Source organism: Gavialis gangeticus, unplaced genomic scaffold (assembly GCF_001723915.1).
Source record: "Gavialis gangeticus isolate Ggan-Ray unplaced genomic scaffold, GavGan_comp1, whole genome shotgun sequence".
Classification (NCBI taxonomy): Eukaryota; Metazoa; Chordata; order Crocodylia; family Gavialidae; genus Gavialis; species Gavialis gangeticus.
This window is the reverse complement of record NW_017728992.1, coordinates 163318158-163318375: the sequence shown is the minus strand read 5'-3', so window position 1 is coordinate 163318375 and position 218 is coordinate 163318158.

Below are 218 nucleotides of genomic sequence, written 5' to 3'. Positions count from 1 at the left end.
GGGCGGGGGCAGGCCCCCCGCCCCCCCCCCAGTGCCAGGTGCTCTCCCCTCCCCTCACAGGCTGGTGGGCGCGGAGCCAAGTGCACTGCCCACCCCGGCCCACTCGCTACTCGACGCGCTCCCTGGCATCGGCCGTGGTAGGCGGGGCGGGGGGCGAGGCAGTCTGCTCTGTCCTGCCCGGCGAGGACCCGTGGGGTCTGCAGGGGCCGGGGTAAACC